Genomic DNA, 16,988 nt, shown 5'->3' on the forward strand with positions numbered 1-16,988 from the left:
TCTGAAATCCTTGCCAGACTGTTGGCTCTGTGAGGGCAGAGGCTTGTGTATCTTGTTCACCTAGCACAGTGATCCATACATGGCAATCACCCAGTAAGTGTTTCTTAAATGAATAAAAGAATCCCCCATGAGGGAGAATGAAAAGAGGTTATTATTACTAACATGAGCTCCCACTCTGTAAAAATCAATCTGCTCAGCATTCTAAATGCTTTATCTCATTGAATGCTCACCATATTCCACTGAGATAGGTTCTAGGTAGGAAACTGAAGTGACAGAGAATAAGTTATTTGCCCATGATCACACCGTTGGTAAGTGCTGAAACAGACTGAATCACAGGTTTCCTGATTTCAAACCTACACTTCTCCAAAAGTGGTGAAGAAGAAAATGGTGGTTCCTGAAGTCCAGGAACTGGTGTGACTCTCCTGGTCAGGTCTCTGCGTTATCACAAACTGGATATTGACCTCAAAATCTGGACTGTGATTTCCTCCTGTTGCACAAAAACAATCTCACAGACCATCAGCATCAGACAAGGTCACTCTGAGACCATGACAAAGTGAGACAAAACATGCCACTCCATAATTTTATCTAAGTACAGACCAAAACACAGTCACCGTGAGAAACTCACAAAATACCAAACATTACACTCTCCTGACCAATAGGAGTTTCTATTACTTCTTTACCAAGGATAGCTTTCACCTCACTTCTCTATGGATAAGATATACTGAGATACCCAATCACAAAATTGCCCTCACTTCCTAATAGCACCCACCTAGAGGTGGGTCACATCCAAGGTCAGGGGCAGCAGCCGAGAGGAGCTACGCTGCGTCCAAGGTCAAGGGTGGTCGCTGAGAGTGCCAGGCTGCGACAGCGCAGGAGCAGCCAAGAGGAGCTACCCTCACCCGAGGTCAGGGGCGGCGACCGGGAGGAGCAACCCCACGTCCAAGGAGCAGTGGCTGCGAGGGCACAGGAGGGCCTAGAGGAGCTATTCCATGTTCAAGGTCGGGAGGGGCAGCAGTGAGGAGACATCCCTCGTCCAAGGTAAGGAGCAGCCGCTGCACTTTGCTGGAGCAGCCATGAAGAGATACCCCACGTCCAAGGTAAGAGAAACCCAAGTAAGACAGTAGGTGTTGCAAGAGGGCATCAGAGGGCAGACACACTGAAACCATAATTACAGAAAACTAGTCAAACTAATCACACTAGGACCACAGCCTTGTCTAACTCAATGAAACTAAGCCATGCCCTGTGGGGCCACCCAAGATGGGCAGGTCATGGTGGCGAGCTCTGACAGAATGTGGTCCACTGGAGAAGGGAATGGAAAACCACTTCAGTATTCTTGCCTTGAGAACTCCATGAACAGTATGGAAAGGCAAAATGAGAGGATACTGAAAGAGGAACTCACCAGGTCACTCACCCAACACGCCACTGGAGATCAGTGGAAAAATAACTCCAGAAAGAATGAAGGGATAGAGCCAAAGCAAAAACAATACCCAGTTGTGGATGTGACTGGTGATAGAAAAGAGGTTCAATGCTGTAAAGAGCAATATTGCATAGGAACCTGGAATGTCAGGTCCATGAATCAAGGCAAATTGGAAGAGGTCAAACAGGAGATGGCAAGAGTGAACATTGACATTCTAGGAATCAGAGAACTAAAATGGACTGGAATGGGTGAATTTAACTCAGATGGCCATTATACCTACTACTGTGGGCAGGAATCCCTTAGAAGAAATGGAGTAGCCATCATGGTCAACAGAGTCCAAAATGCAGTACTTGGATGCAGTCTCAAAAACGACAGAATGATCTCTGTTCATTTCCAAGGCAAACCATTCAATATTACAGTAATCCAAGTGGCAAACCATTCAATATTACAGTAATCCAAGTCTATGCCCCAACCAGGAATGCTGAAGAAACTGAAGTTGAATGGTTCTATGAAGACCTACAAGACCTTTTAGAACTAACACCCAAAACAGATGTCCTTTTCATTATAGGGGACTGGAATGCAAAAGTAGGAAGTCAAGAAACACCTGGAGTAACAGGCAAATTTGGCTTTGGAATGCGGAATGAAGCAGGGCAAAGGCTAATAGAGTTTTGCCAAGAAAATGCACTGGTCATAGCAAACACTCTCTTCCAACAACACAAGAGAAGACTCTACACATGGACATCACCAGATGGTCAACACCGAAATCAGATTGATTATATTCTTTGCAGCCAAAGACGGAGAAGTGCTTTACAGTCAACAAAACCAAGACCAGCAGCTGACTGTGACTCAGATCATGAACTCCTTACTGCCAAATTCAGACTCAAATTGAAGAAAGTAGGGAAAAACCACTAGACCATTCAGGTATGACCTAAATCAAATCCCTTATGATTATACAGTGGAAGTGAGAAATAGATTTAAGGGACTAGATCTGATAGATAGTGTGCCTGATGAACTATGGACGGAGGTTCGTGACATTGTACAGGAGACAGGGATCAAGACCATCCCCATGGAAAAGAAATGCAAAAAAGCAAAATGGCTCTCTGGGGAAGCCTTACAAATAGCTGTGAAAAGAAGGGAAGCGAAAAGCAGAGGAGAAAAGGAAAGATATAAGCATCTGAATGCAGAGTTCCAAAGAATAGCAAGAAGAGATAAGAAAGGCTTCTTCAGCGATCAGTGCAAAGAAATAGAGGAAAACAACAGAATGGGAAAGACTAGAGATTTTTTCACGAAAATTAGAGGTATCAAGGGAACATTTCATGCAAAGATGGGCTCAATAAAGGACAGAAATGGTATGGACTTAACAGAAGCAGAAGATATTAAGAAGAGGTGGAGAATATACAGAACTGCACAAAAAAGATCTTCACGACCAAGATAATCACGATGGTGTGTTCACTCACCTAGAGCCAGACATCCTGGAATGTGAAGTCAAGTGGGCCTTAGAAAGCATCACTATGAACAAAGCTAGTGGAGGTGATAGAATTCCAGTTGAGCTCTATCAAATCCTGAAAGATGATGCTGTGAAAGTGCTACACTCAATATGCCAGCAAATTTGGAAAACTCAGCAGTGGCCACAGGACTGGAAAAGGTCAGTTTTCATTCCAATCCCAAAGAAAGGCAATGCCAAAGAATGCTCAAACTACCACACAATTGCACTCATTTCACACGCTAATAAAGTAATGCTCAAAATTCTCCAAGCCAGGCTTCAGCAATATGTGAACTGTGAATCTCCAGATGTTCAAGCTGGTTTTAGAAAAGGCAGAGGAAGCAGAGATCAAATTGCCAACATCCTCTGGATCATGGAAAAAGCAAGAGAGTTCCAGAAAAACATCTATTTCTGCTTTATTGACTATGCCAAAGCCTTTGACTGTGTGGATCACAATAAACTGTGGAAAATTCTGAAAGAGATGGGAATACCAGACCACCTAACCTGCCTCTTGAGAAACTTATATGCAGGTCAGGAAGCAACAGTTAGAACTGGACATGGAACAACAGACTGGTTCCAAATAGGGAAAGGAGTCCGTCAAGGCTGTATATTGTCACTCTGCTTATTTAACTTCTATGCAGAGTACATTATGAGAAACGCTGGGCTGGAAGAAGCACAAGCTGGAATCAAGATTGCCGGGAGAAATATCAATCACCTCAGATATGCAGATGACACCACCCTTATGGCAGAAAGTGAAGAGGAATTTAAAAGCCTCTTGATGAAAGTGAAAGAGGAGAGTGAAAAAGTTGGCTTAAAGCTCAACATTCAGAAAATGAAGATCATGGCATCCGGTCCCATCACTTCATGGGAAATAGATGGGGAAACAGTGGAAACAGAATCAGACTTTATTTTGGGGGCTCCAAAATCACTGCAGATGGTGACTGCAGCCATGAAATTAAAAGATGCTTACTCCTTGGAAGAAAAGTTATAATCAACCTAGATAGCATATTCTAAAGCAGAGACGTTACTTTGCCAACAAAGGTCCATCTAGTCAAGGCTATGGTTTTTCCAGTAGTCATGTGTGGATGTGAGAGTTGGACTGTGAAGACAGCTGAGTGCCGAAGAATTGATGCTTTTGAACTGTGGTGTTGGAGAAGACTCTTGAGAGTCCCTTGGACTGCAAGGAGATCCAACCAGTCCATCCTGAAGGAGATCAGCCCTGGGATTTCTTTGGAGGGAATGATGCTGAAGCTGATACCCCAGTACTTTGGCCACCTCATGCGAAGAGTTGACTCATTGGAAAAGACTCTGATGCTGGGAGGGATTCGGGGCAGGAGGAAAAGGGGACGACAGAGGATGAGATGGCTGGATGGCATCACTGACTCGTTGGACGTGAGTCTGAGCCAACTCCGGGAGTTGGTAATGGACATGGAGGCCTGGCGTGCTGTGATTCATGGGGTCGGACACGACTGAGCAACTAAACTGAACTGAACATAGAGGGATTTTCTATTTCCTTAGATCTTCCTCAAAATCACCCAAATCCCATAATAAGTCTTTTTAAACATCCTCCTACTGAAGTGCACCACTGTTCCCCTGGCATGTGTTCTCCCTTGCTGCAACGAGGAATAAACCCAACTTGTTCAACCACAGATATGTTACTGGTGGTCTTTGGCTAGAGGACATTGATAGCGAGTTATACAAGACTATCTTTGGGGCTGGAGAAAAAAAATGTCAGAACTTTCATTTATAATATGACTATAACCCAATCAGTATTGAACATATATTGAAATATGGCTCTCTTCTTTCATCTCTTCGTCTGTGAGATGACCACATGGCAAATAAAGTGCACGAGAGAGAAGCAATAAGACAACGAGAGAGCCACAAAAGGACAAATACTGTGTGCTTTCACTTATGTAGGATATCCAAAGCATTCAAAATCATGGAAACAGAAAGTGGAATGGTGGCTGCCAGAGGCTGGGGGAAGGGGGAAACGTGGAGTCATTTGATTGGTATTGAGTTGAAGTTTTGCATGACTGAAAAGTTCTAGAGACTTGTTATACAACAGTGTAAATCTAGTCAACACCACCGAACTGCATAGTTAAAAATGATTAAGACTGTGTGCTTTAAAGTTTTTAATTAAAAGTGTCAACATTTTTTAATTTAAATAATTAAATTTTAATTAAAAAAAAAACACAACAACTAGAGGCAATGGTGACAGTTTTATACAATGGAAGATTTGACACAGCAACCATAGCCTTTCTTCACTTCAATACTGGGACATAATGCTCTTGACCTGCACCAAGTTAAGTGGATTTACGGGTTACATTAGCTTAAATAGAATAGAATATAATACTTGGTAATATACTGCAATATATTATTTATGTATATATGTGTATGCATTTATATATAGATATATTATATATGTATATAGTATACTATATTCTATACAGTAAGGTATGCATGCATACTAAGTTGCTTCAGTGATGTCCGACTCTGTGACCATAAGGACTGCAGTCCGCCAGGCTCCTCAGTCCGTGGAATTTTCCTGGAATGGGTTGCCATTTCCTCCTCCAGGGGATATTCCTGACCCCTGGATCGAACCCACATCTCTTATGTCTCCTGCATTAGCAGGCGGGTTCTTTACCACTAGCATCACTCGGAAAGCCCATAGAGTAAGGGATAGTGAGGATATCTAAGGAAAGATATCTAAAGATATCTAAGGAAATCTTTGTCCTACACATACTAATGGTTCTTAGTCTTGACTACATCTCAGAATGATCTGGGATGTTTTTGGAAAATACCACCACCTAAGTCCCACTCCATAGCAATTAAAGCAGAATCTCCCAGAGTGAAGTCTGAGAACTGTTTTTTTGTTTTGTTTTTTTAATGTTCCAAATGATTCTTATAGGTAGCCAACTGTTGAGAGACACTGAAAGTAGAAGTTCACCAGTTATCTTATGACAAAGCACTTAAGAGTTCTTAAAGTTAAGGACTTATTATACATTGTTCTTATACAACTAAAAATTGTTCCTAATTTATTGACCTTTTCTATAAAGAAAAATTGTTACAAATAGTAAGTTATTTAGCATATTTAAAAAATACATCAACTTTTATCTTTCCTTTTGAGGAAGAGGTAACACTTTGATAATGAGTGAAATAATAATTGCTTTCAAAAGAAAACTGTGCTATAGAGAAAGGATTCTGAAAATGTATCTTCAGAGATGTTTCCATCACTTTATTGCTGAAACTGATGTTATCATAGCTGTACAATAAAAAACTTGAAAACAAAGTTTTCTATCCTGTAATTTAAAAGTTTTGGTTACTTTGAGTCCCAATATTAAAAATATAAAAGCTTCATGTTAATTTTTAAGAAGTATTGATTGTCATGAAGGAAGATAGCAATTTACCATACAAATTTCAACTGAAGCTTTGCATAACTAGTAGAGTTGAAAAATTGTCTCTATTAAAATTTTTTAAGCCAATTGATACATTTCTTTAATTTTAATCTATATATCTTTGTGAGATATTTTTCCCAAGAAGGCAGAATTAAAATTAAATACAAAACCAGAATTTTGAATTGCTATATAAGAAATACTCAAAATTTTTTTCTAAAGTAGTAAAGCATGTTTAATAACAGTGCTCTTATTAAACATATTGCTATACTATCAAAAGTAAAATAAAAACAAATTATATTTAAATATTATTTAATGTATTCTGAGTTTACTTTGGAATGTTAATAACACACAATATAATTTAAGTAATTTATAAATATATAAATGAACATATTTTGAAACTGCACTCAGAAATGTTGATATTGGAAAGTATACGATCAAAGCAGTTTAGAAAACACAGCACTGTGCTACACTTCCTCCTCCCCAAACGTATAGTGTCTCCAAACCATTATTCTTTCACAACATTAGCCATTTATTCCTGGCAAATGCAGTTAAGTATTATTTATACTGATTAAGGCTCTACGTGTATGATAAGCAGGAAGGGATATGGGAGGGTGGCATATTTGTTTTGTTACATGATAAAATTTAAAACTAGGTGCTTCAGAAAAATCCCAATCTTGCTTAGGTATCAACAGAGTCAATTGATCTAAAACAGCATCACTAGTAAGATAACAAAAAGATAACAGCAAAGAACTTAAAATTTAAAAGTCTACGAGAATACTCAATGCACTTGATAACATTTGAAGTGCATTTTGTTGCTTTAATCATTAGTAAAATTTTAAAAAAAAATAATAATCATCCTCTTGCTGGAGTTCCAAAACTGCTCTCCTGGAAGACTCTGCTATGCAAATTATCACTGAATTCTCTTTCTTTGCCCTTGTGGTATACATTTTCATAAAGACAAGATATAAAAGATACATTTATACCATTTTGTAGTGTAATTGGGCTTTTACTGAGAATTCTTATATTAGATGACTTGGCCATCACTAGAAGAATTTTAGAAAACAGAACAAAGTGAAATAAAACAAAATGGCCATTTATTAAAGAAAACAAAATGATCTGCAGTGCAACTCACAGGTAAGGAAGTATGGTTGGCATGTGTTTGAAAGTCTCATGACATGTGAAACACCAGACATGGCTGCTTTAAAAACCTATCACCTGCGGAGAAAAGGGAACCCTTTTGCATAGCTGGTGGGAATGTAAATTAATACAGCCACTATGGAGAATACTATGGAGACTGCTTTAAAAACTAGGAATAAAACTACCACATGACCCAGCAATCCCACTACTGGGCCTATGCCCTGGGAGAAAGCCGTAATTCAAAAAGACACATATACCCGCAATGTTTACTGCAGCAGTATTTACAATAGCTAGGACATGGAAGTAATTAAGACGCCTGTTGACAAATGAGTGGATAAAGAAGTTGTGGTACATACATACAATGGAATATTACTTTGCCATAAAAAGAAGTCAGTTGTAGCAAGGTGGATGAACGTAGAGCCTGTTACACAGACTGAAGTCAGTAAGATAAAAACAAATATCATACATTAACACATATAAATGGAATCCAGAAAAATGGTGCTGATGAACCTATTTGCAGCACAGGAATAGAGATGCAGATGTAGAGAATGGACTTGTGGTCAAATTGGGGGAGGGAGAGGGTGGGATGAGTTGAGAGAGCAGTACTGAAACATATACATTACCATATGTAAAACAGATAGCTAGTGGGAAGTTGCTGCATAACACAGGGGCTCTGTGACAACTTAGAGGAGTGGAATGGGGAAGGAGGTGGGAGCGAAGCTGAACAGGGAGGGGACATATGTATACCTGTGGCTGATTCGTGTTGATGTACGGCAGAAACCAACACAACATTGTAAAGCAATCATCCTCCAATCAAAAAAAAACCTCACTGTATCATTCATCCCCAGCTATAGTGCCTAAATTTCAGTCTTGCAACAATTGAAACACAGGTTTCTGACTAGCCTTGTAATATCACTAGCCTTGCTTATCTTGTCACTGATTTTGAAGAAACCCAGATTGAATATATCCTATCCTCTCTGTATCTGCCAGGCCACACAGATGAAATCTAGAGAGACGGTAAACTTTCTGCCTCTCTGTGGTAAAACTTATGAGTAAAAAACACTTCTGAATGTGCTTTATTAAGGTTAGGTTCAAAGAAGAAAAGACATGGGCCTTTAAAAGGAATCTTGAAATGGTAGGAAACCCTGAGCATGCAGGTGAAGAATAATTGGTAAGTTGAACCAGACACATTGTGACTGTGCTCTGAGAGCTGAGGCTTGCAGGCAGAGGCCCCAGAGGTCCCTTTTTCCCCATCCCCAGAGGTTGATGATACCTCTTGATACCAAATCAGATGGGTCTCCAGTCTCCTCCACTGAACTTGTCATTGGACTCTTACATTCAGCTTCCATTTAAGAATTCTTTTGAAAAACAGATTACACAAAGTTAAAAAAAGCAGTATGAATATGACTAAATAATATTATGATATTCTCTAATCCTGGTATCAGTGGATGAGAGATTAGACTGTAAAAGGAGTCCAATGAGGGCAAAGGACTTATTCCTTGATGAAGTGTCACACAGGAGACACAGCGAGTAGGAAAATCAAGGAGCAACAAAGAGTGGACCTCACAAAAGAATTTCAATTTCTGTCCTAAGAGATGGAAGGAGGCATCAAGCCAGACCAAAGATAGTAGATTAGAGGAGGAAGGTGAAGCAACTTCGTGGGTTTTTCCACTTGACTATAAGAGCACACAGTTAAAGTTTTGTTTTCCAAAGTGAAGAATTAACTTTGAATGTTTTCTATCTTAGCTTCTTATCTTTTCTATTTATTAATTTATTTTTAACTATAAAAGAATTATAGTTTCATAGCCAAAGAGATGGGGTGGTAACTTTTTAAATAACTATTATGGGAGTATTAACATATTTATGTGGAGAAGGAAATGGCAACCCACTCCAGTGTTCTTGGCTGGAGACTCCCAGGGACGGGGGAGCCTGGAGTCAGATACGACTGAAGCGACTTAGCAGCAGCAGCATGTTTATGTTGCTCATGGTTTTTAAATTCAGTGTAATCTTAGTGAGCACATTATATTCCACTTTATACTCTTACAATTATATGCAGAATAGTGCAAATTATTTAACCTAATTTTGGTGACAGAATCATAACACTGTTATGATTCATACAGAATAACAGATTCTGTTATGATTCAACAGAATCATAAACACTGTTAAAAGTTAATAGTGAGAAAATTTCCTATTTTTATCAAAACATTTAAAACTCAGTTATAATCATATAGAGAAAAGAAAAAAGTTAAAGTAGCATTTACTTAATGCACAATAATAATAATAAAATGCCTATTTCTTGGTAAAAAAAGAACTTATCAAGATTAATTGGAACAAAGCTTGTCTTCTCATCATATCAGCTTATGTTAAGAATCAAACACTGTTTTTACACTTTGGTAAACTGTGGTGCCCCTAAATTTGGGTCAGCTTACATCATTTTATTCTTCACACTTTCAATATTATGAAATAATTCCAAAAGTTCCTTAATATGAAGTTTTTGGGGTTTTTTTGCTACCATCACTTCCTCTGGGACTTCTTCATTCTCTTCCTCACACATGCAGGTGCCTTACAAGTGTCCACAAGTTCATGATCATTCCTTTCTGGCTGCACACCTAGACTCTCTTGAATAGCAGTAGTCTTGACATCACCATGGTCAGCACTTCCTTCAACAACTCTATTCACACTTGATTCAAAGTTCCCTTTCCAGTGTTACCACTGTTGTTTCGCTGCATACTCATTTCAGTCGGCCAATTTCCTCTTTCAATTACCCTCTGTAAAAATGTTATGTGGATTTATCACTGGGACACAAAAGAGGCAACACAACTACATGCTTTGCTGCTTGTGCACAAATCGAGTAACAGATGTCCAGTGACCAATAATCAACTGTCTTTGAAAGTCGTGATGTGACTGGTCACCAGTCATGATGCCTCTTCTAGAAAGGGATTTAGGAAGAGAGCTGTAGACTGAAGAGGAAGCAATAATGTTTGTACTTTATATATAACTAGTCCCTATTACCATACCATATTCATTGAAATTTGAGTCTTTTTGGGGGGGGATTTTTTTTCGGTAAGTCGCTTCAGCCACGTCTGATTCTTTGTAACACTATGGCCTGTAGCCCAGCAGGCTCCTCTGTCTACGGGATTCTCCAAGCAAGGATACTGGAGTGGGTTGCCAGACCTTCCTCCAGGGGATCTTCCCAATCCAGGGATCGAACCCACATCTCATTATGTCTCCTGCATTGCAGATGGGTTCTTTACCACAAGAGCCACCTGGGAAGCCCTTGTTTGGGGTGGGGGAGGCTGTGTTCTTTAACTGGGCTTCCCCAGTACCTCACACGGTATAGAATCTGCCTGCAATGTGGGAGACCCGGGTCTGAACCCTGATCTCTTGAAGACCCCTCGAGAAGGGAATGGCTACCCACTCCAGTATTCTTGCCTGGAGAATTCCACAGACAGAAGAACCTGGCAAATTACAATCTATGGGGTCACAAAGAGTTATTTAACTAAATCACGGTAACTGAAATTCCTTTGAGAGACTTAGTCATTTTTAATCTGTCTTTTTCTTGGAGATCTAGTAACATGGAACACATTCAAGAAAAATGCAAACAAGAAAGGCAAAGTCCCTCACTTCAACAAGTTTCCAGTTTAATGGACAGCAATAAGATAACAACACACTTTCTGTAGTCTGATGAACATGATGTTCAAAATGATGTAAAAGAAGGTAAGTGAAATTACCCTTGGTCAGGGGCTGAAAGAGAGATAACGAAGATAATGCAGGGATGACAAACATTTTTAAGGCTATGCCAAACAGCTGCTTAGATTTCCACCAGAAAGATAAAAAGAATTTTGGTTTTCCTGTTTGCCTAATGTTAATCGTCTTGCTTTTATAAATGATGTTATGATGAATACTTTTGTAACTGGAATCACTTTAAAGCGGAATAACTAGACAAAATGGCGTGAACAGCTTTAAGGCTACTGGTACACCCTCCGACCTGAAACACTAAAAGGGTTTGTCTTCGATGCCTTTAGCTTGTGCTCTCTGTCTTGATCTCTCAACCAAAGGTAATTTCACCCACCTATGAATTTTTACATCATTTTTGAACCTTATGGTTCATCAGCTTATATTATTTTATGAAGAAAAGTATGAAAACAATACCTACAAAGTATTAGGAATCCATTTTTCTGGAGAGCTAAAGTTGGGAAAACAGCATGGATTGCTTATTGAGTGTCAAGGACGATAGTCGTCACAGAGAACAAGAATCTCCAAAAAATTTATTTTATGAGCCTTCTGGGATGATAATCCATGTGGAAAATTAACTACACTGAAGAAATATTTAATAGGTCAGGAACACTTTATATTTTGATAGTTTAAAAAAATTATTTGTGACACTTCAAAGAAAGAACGTAAAAAAGGAATGTAGTCAACTTGTGCTTATGTTCCTCCTAAGTGAGTTCCACTGCTTATAGCGGGGGTATCTGGGAGGAGTCAGGGCACAGACAGGGGGAGGGTGCATTTTGTTTGTGCGTGAGGTTATATCTACATTAACCTCACATAATAAATAGTAATTTTAAAAATGAAATTTTGCATGCCTCAGGTTTTACCTACCAACATGAACACAGAATGACTCTGTGCTTCTTTTGCTCTTGTTCTGGTACATCTCAGGAGAATACAAAGATTACACCACATTAAAGGTTTTCTCCAAAAAGCTTTACAAAGCATTAGGTATAAAAATTAATTGAACATATGTACATTGCTTCAGTTTCCTTGCACAGCAGACTCACATTTGTGAAAAAGTAAAGGACTGGAGACTTCCAGTCCATCAGGAAAGGTGTTCAGAAGTGGTCACTCCATCCTAACAAGTTAAAAACTGAACAAACAGAAAAATAAGCAACTCTCCCCAGATTAGAAAGAGAAGCGAGGTCACAGAGCAAAACACTGTCCCCTAAATTGGAAAGACAGACAGGTATTACAAAGAATGACAACCTACAGACAAGAAACCCCACAGAAGAAAGTTCATGGGAATTGGGGTAAAAACTCTAAACTTCAATTTGATGAACTGCTGGAGACTCAATGTGGACAAGTCTGAGAGTTTAAAACTTCAGAAAGATCCAGTGTTGACAGAGGTGGGTTGGGGCAGGAGGGGGTCAAACTGCTGAGTCTCACCTCCAGGGGCTCTTCCAAGTCCTCAGGGTGAAGATGGGAGAAAAATATCCTCATGGTTCTGGCACGGAGAAGGGAAAATAACTATTTTGAAATATGACAGATTTCTGTTCTTCTCAACAAAGCCTGCTCTCAGGAAAAACTAATTCACCAGAGCTTAACCTGCTTGGGTTTTATCAGGGCCTAATCTATCTGTGGAAGGTAAATACAGATAGCCGTATTTCAGCCTTCTCTGAAAGGGGAATCTCAGCTTTCTCTAGTTTTCTGTAGAGAAAATTAAGAATTACTGGTGAGGACTTCCCTGATGGTTCAGCTGTTAAGACTTTGTGCTTCCACAACAGAGGGCATGAGTTCAATCCCTGGTCAGGGAACTGAGATCCTGCATGCTGCACTGTGGGGCAAAAAAACAAGAAAGAGTTTAAAAAGAACTCAGGTAAGGTTTACAATCGAAGAGCATGGGGTCATCAAAAGACTGAGCTCCAATCATAGGACTACAGAAGGCTTTCCCTCTCCTGATACCATCATATCACCAAAGACCCATTTACTGCAGCTCCTTTCAGTCAGTACATCATGTCCAGATTTCAGCAAACAACTATAAGGGAAAAATTATACTTTGAAGAGACTGAGCAAGCATCAGAACCAGAATCAGATATGGCAGGTATGTTGAAATGATCAGACTGAGAATGGAAAAAGGAGACAACATGCAAGGACAGATGGATAATACAAACAGAGATGAAAATTCTAAGAATCAAAAATAAATACTAGAAATCAGAAACAGTATCACAGGAATAATGAAGATCTTCAGTGGGCCCCTACGTAGAACAGATATGGCTGAGAAAAGAATACTCTGAGCTTGGGGACATGCAATAGAAACTTTTAAAATTGAAAAGCAAAGAGAAAAAAGATGAAAAAAGTAGAACTGAATATTCAAGGACTGTGGGACAACTATGAAAGGTCTAACATACACGTAATGGGAATATGAGAAGGAGAAGAAAGAGAAAAGAATTAAGCAGTATTTGAAGCAATAATGACTGACGATTTCTCCCCAAATAAGGTCAGATACCAGAACACAAATCCAAGAAGTTCAGAAAACACCAAGCAAGATACATGCCCTGCAAAACCACACTCGGGCATACAATTTTCAAACTACAGAAAATCAAACATAAAGAAAAATCTTGAAAGAATCTAGAGAGAAAAAAAACACCTTCCCTATATGGAAGCAAGGATAAGAATTATATCCCACACAGTAAAGGAAGGAGAGGGTGGGATGAATTGAGAGAGTAACACTGAAACATATATTACCATATATAAAATAGATAGCTAGTGGGAATTTGTCAGAGGGCTCAAACCTAGTGCCCTGTGACAACCTAGAGGGGCGGAATGGGGTGGAGGGTTAGAGGGAGGTTCAAGAGGGAGGGAACATATGTACACCATGGCTGACTGATGCTGATATATGGCAGAAACTAACCCAATATTGTAAAGCAATTATTCTTCAATTAAAAATAAGTAAAATTTTAAAAATGAATTATGTTCTCTTTTTAAGAGATCATGCAAACAAGAAAAGAGTATTTAAAGTGCTGAGAGAAAAGTCACCACTTTAGAATTCTTTAGCCTGTAAAATTATCCTTTAATATGAAGGTGAAATAAAGACTATTAGACAAAGAAAAATTGAGAGTTTGTTGCCTTAGACCTTCCTTGCAAGAAATGTTAAAGGTTTTCCATAGAGAAGGAAAATACCAGAGGTTATAAATTTGAATGAAGTTGAAGTAGCTCAGTTGTGTCTGACTCTTTGCAACCTCATGGACTACACAGTCCATGGAATTCTCCAGGCCAGAATACTGGAGTGGGTAGCCTTTCCTTCTCCAGGGGGTATTCCCGACCTAGGGACCGAACCCAGGTCTCCTGCACTGCAGGCAGATTCTTTACCAGCTGAACCACAGGGGGAATTTGGATCTACACAAAGAAAGGAATAACATCAGAGCATGAACAACTAATGGCAAAAAAAAAATTCATTTTCTTATTCTTGATCTAAAAGATAATTGTTGCAAAATAATAATACCAACAATGTATGTGATTGTGTATGCTTATGATGTGTGTACATATATATGCATAAACATATATATATATATATGCTTATGTGTAAGTGAAATGAACAATAGCAGTGATACTATGCCCAGGAGGGAAGAACTAGACATTCCTGAAAACCCACAGAATGTACAATACCAAGAGTGATCCCTATGTAAATAACGGACTTGTAGTGATGAGATGTCAGTGTAGCAAATGTACCACTCTAGTGCAGGAGCTGATAATAGGGGAGGCTGTAGGTGTATCTGGACAGAAGACATATGGGAACCCTGTACTTCCTGCTCAAGTTTGCTATAAACCTAAACTGCTCTATTAAAAAAAGCAAATAATTGAATAAGGTAGTTTCTGATTTTAAAAGTGGGTATCATTCTAGTAGATATTGATAGTATAGAGTAGAAATAAAGAGACTATATCTATGATTCAAAAGAAGAGAGTATTAACTTACTAGAATTTGGGATGTATGAGAAGATATGCCTAGTTCAGTTCAGTTCAGTTCAGTCGCTCAGTCGTGTCTGACTCTTTGCGACCCCATGAATCGCAGCACGCCAGGCCTCCCTGTCCATCACCAAATCCCGGAGTTCACTCCTCACGTCCATTGAGTCAGTCATGCCATCCAGCCATCTCATCCTCTATCGTCCCCTTCTCCTCCTCCCCCCAGTCGTGTCTATAAATGTAAACACTGAGATCTAACTAACACTGAGATCTAAGCTAACAAGAACCTTATGGAACTATACTCGTGAATGAAATGTCAACATAAGCTGGCACAGTTTATATGGTTAGCACAGAAAAAAAAGGAAAGTTAAAATTGTTATAATTATACATACACGCATTTACAATTCTACTGAGGTATATTTTGACACCATTAATGAAAAATATAAGCGGGAAATATTTTATCTTCAAAAGAATTATTTAAATACCATAAATTGAATAAAATGTCACTCTGCTGCTATTCCAGAGTCAGTTTACATTCCTGATGACAAATTTCAGAGGACATAATTCCCAGTATCTCTTGGGGCTCTGTCATTTCAAATTCCTTTGTAAGAACCATAATCCAGATATTTTAAGTATCAGGCAATACTACAAATCATTCCATTTGAATTTAATGTGTCTTTGACCAATCAAGGGGGCTTCCCTGATAGTTCACTTGGTAAAGAATCCGCCTGCAATGCAGGAGACCCCGGTTTGATTCCTTGGGTGGGAAGATGCACTGGAGAAGGGATAGGCTACCCACTCCAGTATTCTTGGGCTTCCCTTGTGGCTCAGCTGGTAAAGAATCTGCCTGCAATGACCAATCAAAATAAATAGAGTTAACTCTCAAACATCAATCAATACTGTTAATGTTTATTGTTTATTTTGAAATATCATAATAAAATTAAACAGTACTATCGTTTGACACACTTTTTAAATCAGTTTTGCTCATCTGTATTTATTTTTGTGCTTACATGTATTCACCTCTCCATATGTAACTTAATTAATACATATAACATACATGTGCATGTTCTTCTCAGAATCTGCTGCTTGAAATGTATAAAATTCATTTTCTTTTGATTGTTAGATATTTACTCCGAAATTTGTTAATGCTCTTAATACTTCTGACGATGAGTTAATTACTGACAAAAATTAAGTTGGGTTTATATAGTCATTATATCTATCAAACACTTGGAAAATTTTGTTTGTCTCAAGAAAATAACAGCATGAATTAAACCACCACTTTCCCATTAAAGATGGTAGCTGTCAATCATAAAAACATGTCATTCTGCCTCTTGTCTCTCTACATTTTCTACTTTGCACTAAATTGTAAATTTAATAATATATTTCTATTCTCTCTCTGTCTCAAATGACAGCAAAAAAAATTCCCCCAGTACATGAGCAACTAAAGTGTTATCCTACCTCAATAGTCCTCATCCCAAGGAGTCACTGGTTAGCAGATAGGCAGCATGTGTCCCTACAGGTGTATGACTCACACCAAGAAACAGAAAATGATTACTGAAGGGACTTCTTCTAGTCACAAAATGACACCTTCATAGATGTCTGAGAGCTCCTGGTAGGTATTCAACTTGTCATCCGTTTTTAGTCACTGAAATACTGCCACCTTCAGGAGGAATATTCATTGAATATTCATTGTCCTGAATATTCATCGGAATAGTCCTGAATATTCATTGGAAGGACTGATGCTGAAGCTGAAACTCCAATACTTTGGCCACCTGATACGAAGTAACTCATGTGAAAAAACCCTGATGCTGGGAAAGATTAAAGGCAGGAGGAGAAGGGGATGACAGAGAATGAAATGGTTGGATGGTATCACCGACTCAGT

This window comes from Capra hircus, chromosome 1 (assembly GCF_001704415.2).
Source record: "Capra hircus breed San Clemente chromosome 1, ASM170441v1, whole genome shotgun sequence".
NCBI classification, from domain to species: domain Eukaryota; kingdom Metazoa; phylum Chordata; class Mammalia; order Artiodactyla; family Bovidae; genus Capra; species Capra hircus.